The sequence below is a fragment of the Haliotis rubra genome, unplaced genomic scaffold (assembly GCF_003918875.1).
Source record: "Haliotis rubra isolate DU_JTF1 unplaced genomic scaffold, ASM391887v1 Scf139, whole genome shotgun sequence".
In the NCBI taxonomy this organism is placed as follows: domain Eukaryota; kingdom Metazoa; phylum Mollusca; class Gastropoda; order Lepetellida; family Haliotidae; genus Haliotis; species Haliotis rubra.
Genome location: NW_025765325.1, coordinates 102501 through 115661, shown reverse-complemented (window position 1 = coordinate 115661; position 13161 = coordinate 102501).

Sequence of the window (13161 nt, the reverse complement as noted above, 5' to 3'; positions counted from 1 at the left end):
GAGAAGAGGGACTACCACACAGAAATGAGTGAGTGAGTATAGTTTTACGCCGCTTTTGACTGTTTCCAGCAATATCAATGCGGGGCACAGAAATGAGAGGGTGAAAAATAAACTGACACCTGCTTTGCCTGCCATGACCGTTGTTATCATAGACAATGCATCACATCACACAATAGGGCCACGACATCATACATTTATATGTAATATATATAAATTTAGGGCCCGTGAAAAGCCGGGTTAGAATTGGTCATCAGCAATCCATGCTTGTCGTAAGAGACGATTAGCGGGACGGGCGGTCAGGCTTGGTTGGCATATGTCATCGTATCCCATTTGCGTCGATAGATGCTCGTGATGTTGATCACTGGATTGTCAGATCTAGACACGGTTATTTACAGACCGCCTCCATATACAATGTAGTTGTAATATTGCTGAGTACCGCGTTAAACAACAAACCAACCAACTATAGATTATTTACAGACCGAATATTTACAGAAAATAATTTTGCTGGGTGCGGCGTTAAACAATAAACAGATTCCGGCCTTAAAGGAGATTTGGTATGAATGGATCAATATGAACTTACCTTCAAGGCCTACCAAACCACAACTCTATGATGTCATCAAGTCTAACAAACCAGGGCCCTGTTCCTCAAAGCGATCGTAGCGCTACGACTGTCGTAAGTCTATGTTAAAGTATGGGAGTTACGATCATCTTAGCGCTACGACAGTCGTAAGTCTATGTTAAAGTATGGGAGTTACGATCATCTTAGCGCTACGACTGTCGTAAGTCTATGTTAAAGTATGGGAGTTACGATCATCTTAGCGCTACGACTGTCGTAAGTCTATGTTAAAGTATGGGAGTTACGATCGTCTCAGCGCTCAACTGTCGTAAGTCTATGTTAAAGTATGGGAGTTACGATCATCTTAGGGTTACGATCGCTTTGAGGAACGGGGCCCAGGGCCCACGTATTAAACAATGCCTCATTGACAACCATTGGCAAATCATACATTTAGGTGTTATATCATAAGGAAATATTGTTTATATTTGATGTTTTAATTTCCATAATTATTAAGTCACTAAATCTAGACCCAAAATTATGAATGTATTTTTTCGTATTTCAATATTTTCATAAAATGGGTAGGTATTTCTGTGGTTGCAATATCACATCCTCATAAATCAAGACAGTTAGAATGTAGAAAAATAGATGTTATCGCCCACGTAATCGTTTCCTTCAAAGATTTCTGGGATTTTTTCATGAAAATTTTGCAAGGTGCGATTGAGGGAGGTATGTACATGTATTGTGTGCAGGACCAGTATCACTTTAAATTTGCGCAGCATGTTATGCGCACTTGCAGACAACTGGAGACAGGAGTCGAGTTTAAGAAATTCGTACCTCCACCGTTGAAGAGTTCGATCTTAGCTAAGGTCGCGATCTTAAATACATGCCGTCTTACAATCGCACTAAGATCTGCTTTGTGCAAGTGGATTAGGACAATTGTATGGTGATTGTAAAGTTGATTGTAACTAAGATTGATTGTAACAAAGATTGCTCTGTGCAAGTGGGCTCTGAGCCGGTTTATCTGATTATTACCTGAAAGGTCAGGGTCACGCCATATTACGACTTCCTCCTAACAAGGGCGAAACTGAACCCGATGGAGTTGATTACGTCAAAGGTGACGCTGGACGATAGAACTCAACGTTTAAATTGCGGGATGTTGAAAAGTTGGTAAATGAATCTCTTGGTCGGGTTACAGTGGAAATATGGCAGCGTTGCGACACCAAAGTCGCCAACGAGATTGAATCGAGATTCTGGTCAGACTTCCACCTTTGCATTGTGGTGACCATCATCAACTGACACAAGCAACTCCGCCCACGACGGCTATGACATGACCGAGTCAGATTACAACCAAAATTATCATGAGACAACCCCTGTTATGCTTGACATCATCCCTTCCACCGCTGTGTGTCACGTGTGCTTTTGCGCTGTTCCTCTTACCGTTGTGCCCCTCCGTTAAAGACCTCAATTAGGACACTTAAAAACATAGTTTTCTTAAACAACTTTTACAGTGATGGATATATAAATTACAAACAAGACACTTTGTTAGTGTAGGGTATGCAATGCAAAGTACCACATTGACATTTAACATACTATTCCCGAGTTCGCATTATCATCCAATTCATGGTTCTCATTTGGTGAGGGGCGGTGGGGGTAGCCCAGTGGTTAAAGCGTTCGCTCGTCAAGTTGAAGAACCGGGTTCGATTCCCCACATTGGTACAATGTGTGAAGCCCATTTCTGGTGTCCCCTGCCCCTGTGTTATACCTGCATCCTGGTTCTAGGTACTCACTCACTCACTCACTCTCATTTGGTGACAAACCAAAATGTAAGTTCAGTAATCCAGCAAGAACATCAACCCCATTTCACCATCGCCTCGTCGTTAACGTCTATGAACCATATTTGTTCTAACGATTCTTCATTGTTCTTTATCCAGCATTGATCAGCATAAAGTAATTATAAGAGAAGACAGGATACATCATCTAGCTCTGAGTTTGATCCACAAACGCGGATATTTCTACGTGCCAGTGGACAACCGTTATCTGCTTTAACAAAATATGCAAGATATAAAGACAATTTGCAAGACAAACTGTGGCAATATTAGATTACACTCAACGCCGCCATCCATATAGTCTATCCAACCTTTAAGACTTTCTACAAACGAAAGAATCTCTGATCAAATATTTCATAAACAGCGGATCAAACAGAATTAGGTCGCTATCATATATAGAAGGCCAGATTCCTATCGTCCCAAGGGCAAAAGTAACGGCTTCTATCGACGAACTATTGAATAGTACGTGTTACCCTAACGTCTTCCATTGTGCCGTGTTTCTTTTGCTAAGTGCTCACTTCCGTTCCCATCATGCAATTCCTTGTAGCTTCGCAGAATCAAAAGCAACATCCGGTTGGGAAGCTGTGAACGTGATTGGTTGAAAAGTGTCTCGCACGGGATGCACGTGCCATGTGCTGCTCGTGCTGTTGAGTACGCCGTAGCCGGGACTGGTGTCATCAGTTTACTGACGTTGTTAATAATTAATAATCCCTCCGCTATTCCCATGTAGCAAAGATCCTCCCAGATTAGGGATTATTGGTCCAGACACCATCATCTCAGGTTACAAGAAAGAAACACCCCAATCAATTGATGAATTGGTATTAGAGCAATTTTCTCCTCGGCTCTGTTGAAAAGAAGATATCGACAGATCTTACAGTGCTGCTTCGATGTTTGTTTTGAAGCCGGCCATCTTACGATCTGACGAGAGTCCATTGTATAAAGGATTTCTGTTCCCACACCCTTCTTGCACGGAAAGTTACACAGCAACGATCAATCTGTAGCCGGTAGGGGGCGCTCTCAGCATCGCGGAAACTAGCACTAGAGGGCGCTCAAAAGAACCCGAAAGGCGCTTTAAAAGTTCATAACTTTTAATGTAGTATAAGGGACGGGCGATTCGCCCGGAGTGTTTGACATCGAACGAATTTCTATGACTTTTATCGCCTTGGAGTGTTCTCCCGCATTAAGATGACACGTTGTGAAATGTCAGAATTACTACTCAAAGCGGCTCGCTCATTCAACCATTTTAGACAAAGTTAATGGTATAAACACTGAAAAAACAATTAAAACGATACGCTCTGCATGTCTATAAAATTACATGAACCTTCCTTTTGTAGGTTTACCACATGAACATATGCTGGCTAGATATTCGACCATTTTGCTCTATGTGTTTCTATTAGTACCACATGAACATATGATACTCAAGCTTCCTTCTGTAGGTTTTCTATTACCTCCACATAAACCTATGCTGGCTAGATATTCGAACGTTCCGCTTTATGCGTCTCAATAAATACCCCATGAACCTAGACTGGCTAGATATATTAGCGTCCTGCTCCATTAATGCCACATGAACACATGCTGGCTAGATACTCGACCATTTTGCTCTCTGTGTTCCTATTTATACCAGTGTGGACATATACTGCATATATACCCGAGGTTACTGCTCTGTATGTCTGTACTAACGCACACATAGATACACCCGGATACTCGAGCCACGGTTCGGGTGTCCTGGTGGAGAAATGCCCTGGGATCGGAATAGGAGAGTCAACAATCGGGTGGAATGGTAGAAAGATTTAGGTAATACAGTGCAGGGATCAGAATATAGATGATATGGTAGATAGAACATTCAAGATTCAGACGCCATGATAGAAAGATCAACATCCATATTGCATGGTAGAGAGATAGATAGATTCAGGTGCCATGGTAGAGAGATCAACATTCAGATGCTATGGTAGAGAGATCAACATTCAGATGCCATGGTAGAGAGATCAACATTCAGCTGCTATGGTAGAGAGATCAACATTCAGCTGCCATGGTAGAGAGATCAACATTCAGCTGTCATGGTAGAGAGATCAACATTCAGCTGCCATGGTAGAGAGATCAACATTCAGCTGCCATGGTAGAGAGATCAACATTCAGCTGTCATGGTAGAGAGATCGGCATTCAGATGCCATGGTAGAGAGATCAACATTCAGCTGCCAACATTGGCTGTCATGGTAGGATCGGCATTCAGCTGCCATGGTAGAGAGATCAACATTCAGCTGTCATGGTAGAGAGATCGGCATTCAGCTGCCATGGTAGAGAGATCAACATTCAGCTGCCATGGTAGAGAGATCAACATTCAGCTGCCATGGTAGAGAGATCAACATTCAGCTCATGGTAGAGCATTCAGCTGCCATGGTAGAGATCAACATTCAGCTGCCATGGTAGAGATCAACATTCAGCTGTCATGGTAGAGAGATCGGCATTCAGCTGTCATGGTAGAGATCAACATTCAGCTGTCATGGTAGAGATCAACATTCAGCTGTCATGGTAGAGATCAACATTCAGCTGCCATGGTAGAGAGATCAACATTCAGCTGCCATGGTAGAGAGATCAACATTCAGCTGCCATGGTAGAGAGATCAACATTCAGCTGCCATGGTAGAGAGATCAACATTCAGCTGCCATGGTAGAGAGATCAACATTCAGCTGTCATGAGTCAGCTGTCATGGTAGAGAGATCAACATTCAGCTGTCATGGTAGAGAGATCAACATTCAGCTGCCATGGTAGAGAGATCAACATTCAGCTGTCATGGTAGAGAGATCAACATTCAGCTGTCATGGTAGAGAGATCAACCTTCAGCTGTCAGAGATCAACATTCAGCTGTCATGGTAGAGAGATCGGCATTCAGCTGCCATGGTAGAGAGATCAACATTCAGCTGCCATGGTAGAGAGATCAACATTCAGCTGTCATGGTAGAGAGATCAACATTCAGCTGTCATGGTAGAGAGATCAACATTCAGCTGTCATGGTAGAGAGATCAACATTCAGCTCATGGTAGAGAGATCAACATTCAGCTGCTATGGTGAGAGAGATCAACATTCAGCTGCCATGGTGTCAGAGAGATCAACATTCAGATGATCAATGGTCATGGTAGAGATCAACCATTCAGCTGTCATGGTAGAGAGATCAACATTCAGCTGTCATGGTAGAGAGATCAACATTCAGCTGCCATGGTAGAGAGATCAACATTCAGCTGTCATGGTAGAGAGATCAACATTCAGCTGTCATGGTAGAGAGATCAACATTCAGCTGTCATGGTAGAGAGATCGAGATCAACCTTCATTCATGGTAGAGAGATCAACATTCAGCTGTCATGGTAGAGATCAACATTCAGCTGTCATGGTAGAGAGATCAACATTCAGCTGAGATCAGACCTCAGCATGGTAGAGAGATCAACATTCAGCTGCTGATCAACATTCATGGTAGAGAGATCATGGTAGAGATCAACATTCAGCTGATCAACATTCATGGTAGAGAGATCAACATTCAGCTGTCATGGTAGAGAGATCAACATTCAGCTGTCATGGTAGAGAGATCAACATTCAGCTGCCATGGTAGAGAGATCAACATTCAGCTGCATGGTAGAGAGATCAACATTCAGCTGCCATGGTAGAGAGATCAACATTCAGCTGTCATGGTAGAGATCAACATTCAGCTGCTATGGTAGAGATCAACATTCAGCTGCTATGGTAGAGAGATCAACATTCAGCTGTCAGCTGCTATGGTCAGATCAACATTCATGGTAGAGATCAACATTCAGCTGTCATGGTGAGAGAGATCAACATTCAGCTGCCATGGTAAGAGAGATCAAGATCAACATTCAGCTTGCTGCCATGGTAGAGATCAACATTCAGCTGCCATGGTAGAGAGATCAACATTCAGCTGCCATGGTAGAGAGATCAACATTCAGCTGATCAACATTCAGGCCATGGTAGAGATCAACATTCAGCTGCCATGGTAGAGAGAGCCATTAGAGAGACTTCATGGTAGAGATCAACATTCAGCTGCCATGGTAGAGAGATCAGACTTCGGTAAAGGGCCAGGGTTCTGTTGCCATCATAGAGCAGAAGATTCCATAGTTAAGACGTCATTTTCTTTCTCGTACATACAACATGTTAACAATCAGTATAAACGGTTTTTGGATCGACCTGACAGCCATGACAGAATCCAACTGCTGTCCACGCGATCGAAATGACCTTCTATTGTACAGACCGGAAGTGAGGTCATACGCCAACGGAGACCACAGATCAACAACACCATGATACCTTTGTGCACAGGGTCCGTGTCCGGCACCTCCTGACCTCGCGCGCAGTGTCCAGCAATCGATAGCGCTACCTGGCGGCGGACGGGAGCGCGGTCGATGCCGTTTATCCAGGTGGCTTGATGATGAAACACTATTCCCTGCCGACGCCACATCGTGAAAGCCGATACCAGCAATTAGGAAATAATTCGATTAACCCTACAAAATTAATCTGGTGGTGATCTACTTGGTCTGCATGTTGATACAAGCTGCAAGGAACAATAGATCCTCCTCGAGAGAAGACTGGCCTTTGTGGCTAAGCACGGCCGCCATCTTGAGAAATTAGAACGATCGGATTGAAATTAGGGCCAAAGACATGGAACAGAATGTTCCTGGGGGCAGACATCTCAATGAGAAGGACAATAGGTGGTGTCGGTTTACAGCCCAGAGGTCACGTGATCATGTTCTTGGTTGTATTAGTCAGAAACCTGATTTTAATCTAATAATGAGTCAAGTTGTGAGATCAATGATACAACATCTTGGCGATAATGTGGCATTCTACTAAGATGTTGACGAAACATGTTTTGGACAGTACACAGCTGTAACACAAAACCTGCAGCACTTGCCTGACACTATTGCGTAACACAACTCCAGCAATGTGTGGGACATGCTTCACACAAAACCTGATAATTCGTATGTGAAATGTTTAACGCTGAGTATACGATTGCCGTATCATTCTAGATTCTAGACGCTTCCGATTACTTGGAACCATTGACATTTGTGTCTGTGTTTTGCCCATCGGCAATACTGAATGGCACAGAGAGTAACGCCTATTCTCTGAGAATATACTGATGGAAGCGAATGTAGGAAGACATGAAAGTAGAAGAGTTCCGTTATATATTCCCAGATTTCCACCACAGTGACAGGAATATAGGGACACTGGTACTTTCATGTTTCTCTATATATTCTCATGTTTACACCACAGAGAAAGGAATATAGGAACACTTGTACTTTCATGTTTCTCTATATATTCCCATGTTTACACCACAGAGAAAGGAATATAGGAACACTTGTACTTTCATGTTTCTCTATATATTCCCATATTGACACAACAGAGAAAGGAATATAGGAACACTTGTACTTTCATGTTTCTCTATATATTCCCATATTTACACCACAGAGAAAGGAATATAGGGACACTTGCACTTTCATGTTTCTCTATATATTCCCATATTTACACCACAAAAAAGGAATATAGGGGCACTTGTACTTTCATGTTTCTCTATATATTCCCATATTTACACCACAAAAAAGGAATATAGGGGCACTTGTACTTTCATGTTTCTCTATATATTCCCATATTTACACCACAGAGAAAGGAATATAGGGACACTGGTACTTCATTTGCTCTATATATTCCCATGTTTACACCACAGAGAAAGGAATATAGGAACGTTTGTACTTTCATGTTTCTCTATATATTCCCATATTTACACCACAGAGAAAGGAATATAGGAACGCTTGTACTTTCATGTTTCTCTATATATTCCCATATTTAAACCACAGAGAAAGGAATATAGGGACACTTGTACTTTCGTGTTTCTCTATAAATTCCCAGATTTTTCACCACAGTGAAATTATTCGTTTCCATCAGTATATGTTCAGAGAATAGGTGTCAGTCTGCTTCCTTGCTTTTATTCATGAAATGTTGTGTTCCTTATATTACAGAAGTTGACAACCATACGTTTTGCACCTTTATCTTTTTCACTTCACATACAAATATTTGTATTAGATACGTTGTAAAGATACGTATTAAGGTCCTAGAAAAATTGTACTGCAGACACAAAATGATAAAGATTTTGTTGGGTTTGTCTTTTAAATATTTCCAAACATTCCATTTCTCAGTTGATTCCTTTGGCGGCATGCCTTTTTAAATACGAAACAATATCAGAATGTGCATGGAAAGTAAAGATCCTGCGTATAACAACCATTTATTACCTACGAGGGCGAACATATATACTCATGCCAATAATGGTTGTCATCCCCTTCAATTTTTTTAATTGGAGAGGGGGTGTGGGGTGTGGGTGTGAGGTGTGTGGGGATTGGGGTGGGGAGGGGGTGACAACCATTATTGGCATGAGTATATATTGGGGTCATAGTTTTCATACGATGCCCTTGGGCAAAATATCACCTTGTCATGGTGACGTGACGTCATGAACAATGCTATGACGTCACGTTTCTTCTGTGACGTTGCGTTCTACATGCGGCGACGGCGGGTAGCCAGCCTATGTTTGAAAGTAGATTTGATTTATTTTCCTCAATTTGACGACTTCGGTAATAAACAGAATGTTATATTCGTGCCCATATCATACTATGTTTACGACACTCTTGCCTAAATATCGGTATATCTCGCTCTCGCTCGGGAAATACCAACATTTAGGCACTCGTGTCGTAAACATAGTATGACATGGGCACTCATATATTATCCTCTATGTAAATGGACGTTAAATGAAGGAGGGGTTGGGGGTCTGGCTTGTACGTTTAAGATGCGAGTATCAGTTAGTGAAATGGGCTGCTTTAAACAATCCCCCAGCCTACTGAAGATATATACCATATATTGCTTGTCGCGCGAACGCTTCAACTTGGCTACCGTGTACAAGTATGGGAATGTTTATTGCAACACTCTCATGACCTTAGCTGAAGACTTTTCAATGTGAGTGAGTGAGTGAGTGAGTGAGTGAGTGAGTGAGTGAGTGAGTGAGTGAGTGAGTGAGGAGTGAGGAGTGGAGTGAGGGTGGGTGGGTGGGTGGGTGGGTGGGTGGGTGAGTGGTGAGTGAGTGAGTGAGTGAGTGAATGAGTGAGTGGGTGGGTGGGTGGGTGGGTGGGTTTGGGTGAGTGAGTGAGTGAGTGAGTGAGTGAGTGAGTGAGTGAGTGAGTGAGTGAGTGAGTGAGTGAGTGAGTGAGTGAGTGAGTGAGTGAGTGAGTGAGTGAGTGAGTGAGTGAGTGAGTGAGTTGCTTTTGCTGGTCCTGGCACAGGGTCTCCGAGAAGAAGCTTTATCCACTAGACCAAGGAGTCCACGATCGTGGAATAATGAGTCTTTCTCGTGTCTGGGTATCGGGTGGTCACAATGAAGGTGGACGGTAATCTGTGCGTTTCGTAAGGATGATTTGATACTGATATTTACCACTGTCGATTTCTAGTCCAGATCCGACCCTATAGCCTGTGCGCCGTGGCAAAGATGTGGTATTGTGGTATAAAATAACAGTCACTCAGTCAACAAGTAACATGTCACATGGCTGACACAATATTCTAGACCCAGGCCCCAGTCCACAAAACGATCGTAGCGCTAATGTGATCGTAACTCCCATACTTTAACATAGACTTACGACTGTCGTACGCGTAGCGCTATGATCGCTTTTGAGGAACGGGGCTGTAAAGGGTAGGATAGATGGTGAGCACTCCATGCTTGACGCTGGAGTCGCAAACTTGTCACAGTGTGGTGACAGTTGTTTGGATATGCGTGCGTGCGTGCGTGCGTGCGTGTGTCGTACCTAATGTGGGTTTTCCCTTGTGCTACTAGACTAACCCTTTGTCCCTGAATATATAATTTGGATAGCAGCAAATAAACCCATTTAAATTGAACAGGAGCCCCAGTGAGTTCAGAGATTCAGGCTGGTAAAATCTAGACTTGCTTCATGTAGGGATGGCTAGGCAGTAGGGAACATGATGTGGTTCAGGGACTGTGAGACAGATTAAGGGTAGTGGACCAACACTTGACAATTTACAGCCTGTTGCGCGACATTGGCATTTTGCTGCAACATTCACTCACTCACGCACTGTCCCGCCGTGATATTTCTAGAATGAAACGGTGTAAAACAATACTCACTCACACAGTCTGCCGTACTATTGCTGGTAAGTCCCGTCGTAAAGCAATACTCACTCACACACAGTGTCTCTCCGTAATATTGCTGGTAAGTCCCGCCGTAAAACAATACTCACTCACACACAGTGTCTCTCCGTAATATTGCTGGTAAGTCCCGCCGTAAAACAATACTCACTCACACACAGTGTCTCTCTGTAATATTGCTGGAAAGTCCCGCCGTAAAACAATACTCACTCACAACACGGCCCTATCTGGCCCCTGTTCAATTATTTACAGAAAGCCAACCATATGGTAGACATATTCCTGAGTGGGGTGTTAAGCATCAAAACACCAGAGTTATTTTCCATTGTTCAACCATTAAAGCGAACTAAATTATATCTGTAAAACTAAATGATAGCTGGTTAGAGCGTCCGCCCGCAGAGCGGAAGGTCGCGGGTTCGATCCCCGACCGCGTCATACCAAAAGAAGTTAAAATATGGTACTTGTTGGTCCCTGCCTGGCGCTCGGCATTAATGGGTACAACAAGGACTGGTCGGCTCGGAGTCAGTATAATGTGTCTGAGTGGGGTATTCATGCTTCACTGCGGCATGGTATCTCAGTGGGCTAGCACTATTAAACCATCTTAAGTCGCACATACACATACACACGCATGCACGTCGTCATATGAGCGAAATATTCTCAAGCACGACGTAAAAACCAATTTCACCTCACTTTATGATAGTTTCAAGTTTGTATAATTCACAAAATGATCTCACCCCATGTGTAAGATTAATCCGGTTTAGTCCACAAAATTAATCCTTTTAAACAAAACGAGCGTGGTAATTTCAACCTATGGTTAAAACTAATTCATTTATGTAAATCGGACTTTAGATAATCCTGTCAAGGCACTTTCAGGTCTATCATCAACCAGGCTTCACTGCGGCATGGTATCTCAGTGGGCTAGCACTATAAAACCAGCTTACGTCTGGGCTAGTACAAGCAGCCGCACATACACATACACACGCATGCACGGGTCGTCATATGAGCGAAATATTCTCAAGCACGACGTTAAACCCAATTTCACCTCACCTCACCTCACCTCACCTCACCTCACCTCACTAAATGATAGCAGAAGACCTAACCCTATTTGTAAAACTAAATGATGTCTGTAAAACTAATGATATCTGTAAAACTAAATGATAGCAGAAGACCTAATCCCATTTGTAAAACTAAATGATATCTGTAAAACTAAATGACATCTGTGAAACTAAATGATACCATTAGACCTAAACCGTCTTTGTAAAACTAAATTATTTCTGTAAAACTAAATGATGCCTGTAAAACTAAATGATATCAGTACACCTAAACTGTATTTGTAAAACTAAATAATTTCTGTAAAACTAAATGATTTCTGTAAAACTAAATGATGCCTGTAAATCTAACTGATATCTGTAAAACTGAATGATATCAGTACACCTAAACTGTATTTGTAAAACTAAATAATTTCTGTAAAACTAAATGATTTCTGTAAAACTAAATGATGCCTGTAAAACTAAATGATATCAGTACACCTAAACTGTATTTGTAAAACTAAATAATTTCTGTAAAACTAAATGATTTCTGTAAAACTAAATGATTTCTGTAAAGCTAAATGATGCCTGTAAAACTAAATGATATCAGTACACCTAAACTGTATTTGTAACACTAAATGATATCTGTAAAACTAAATGATATCTGTAAAACTAAATGATATCTGTAAAACTAAATGATATCAGTACACCTAAACTGTATTTGTAAAATTAAACTAAAACGGACAGGAGCCCTCGCTATTCCATCCAGCAGTAACCTAAGAAGAAATGTCATTTTAGGCTGTATTCACATTACGGTAATTCAGTGCGATGTGTATTTGGTTGTTATTTTGGGACACACCAAACACGAAGTGGCATACGTGTACAGCAAAACCGACATAAAAATGCAGAAATATAAACATTATTTTCGGACCAGACAACCCAGTGATTACCAGCATGACCATCGATCTGCGCAATTGGGAAGCGATGACATGTGTCAACTAAGCCAGCGAGCCTGACCACCCGATCCCGTTAGTCGCCTCTTACGACAAGCATGGGTTACTGAAGGTTCATTCTAACCCGGACCTTCACGGGTCAAATATTCACCAGAAAACTACAAACCTGAAATCCAAAATACGTCGCTTCATAATTCGGGCTCAGATAGTCTAACGCATAATGCCTGAAAATGTATAATTTTGAGAGAAGCAAAAAACTCCATTCATATTGATCAGGGGTCACATATGGATAAGGATAAGGAGATTCAGTACCCAGAATTGCTTCAATAAGGTCTTTTGTCGCGTAGGTGGAACGGTAAATAATATGTTTTAGGGACTGTTACACAGTTTTCAGTGTACTGGTTGAGCAAGAAAACACATTATGTCTGGGGATTTTTTAAAGGTAGAAGATACACACTAGTGGTAGCGTTATTCAAGAATTGGTCATGCATCACACGGAAGGCTGGTCAAGGTTGGCACTCCATTGTTCAACTGCGTGAGTGAGTAAGCATGGTGCTACTCCGCTTTTAGCAATATTCCAGCAATATCACGGCGGGGGACACCAGAAATGG